Genomic DNA, 721 nt, shown 5'->3' on the forward strand with positions numbered 1-721 from the left:
GTCCCCATGTCTCAGTGGATCAGGCTGGCTTAGCCGGGTGTTAGTGTTGTTGCAAAAGGTGTTAGACTTATAAGAACGTGTTTACACTTTGTGGAATGCTGCTGCCTGCATTAATCTCATTTACAGCATCTGTATCCCATACTGTATGGTAACATCTGAGCGGTTGCATTGTGAGCCTCTGTGACTATGTAAATCACCAGACAGGAGAGAGACCTTAATTAGTGTGAAGGGCTGATCTGCAACAGAGGGTGTTACGTCCTGCCCAACGGACTACAGTGGGATGATAAAGAGGACAAAAGTTGTTGATTGCTATGCCCTGTCCTCCTGCCCCCTCCACTCTGGTAAAGATGAATCATGTAAGTGGATTCCTCCTGGGGGAGAAAGGGGATAAAAATGCCCCACCGAAAGAAACTGGATCTCTATGCTGCTTGGACTCTGAGGGGCAAGGTTTACTAGGCATAGGTTTGTTTTCAGTTTAAATCAATTTTTACCAAAAAATTCCTGGGTTTTACAAAAAGTATTATTCATTTTTTTTTTATTTTCATCCTACTTTTGTATCGTTCAAATATATAAAAAGTGAGTATTAAGTGGAAAGGCAGTTATAGTCTTTTAAATTGGTTTTCTGTATTTGCAAATGTGTATTTTGCTGGACATATTTTAAATTGTATTTTGCTGGGGGGAGGCTTTTCTCTCTGGTGTCTATAAGCTGAAAGACCCTGTA

Source organism: Chelonoidis abingdonii, chromosome 19 (genome assembly GCF_003597395.2).
Source record: "Chelonoidis abingdonii isolate Lonesome George chromosome 19, CheloAbing_2.0, whole genome shotgun sequence".
Taxonomy (NCBI): Eukaryota; Metazoa; Chordata; order Testudines; family Testudinidae; genus Chelonoidis; species Chelonoidis abingdonii.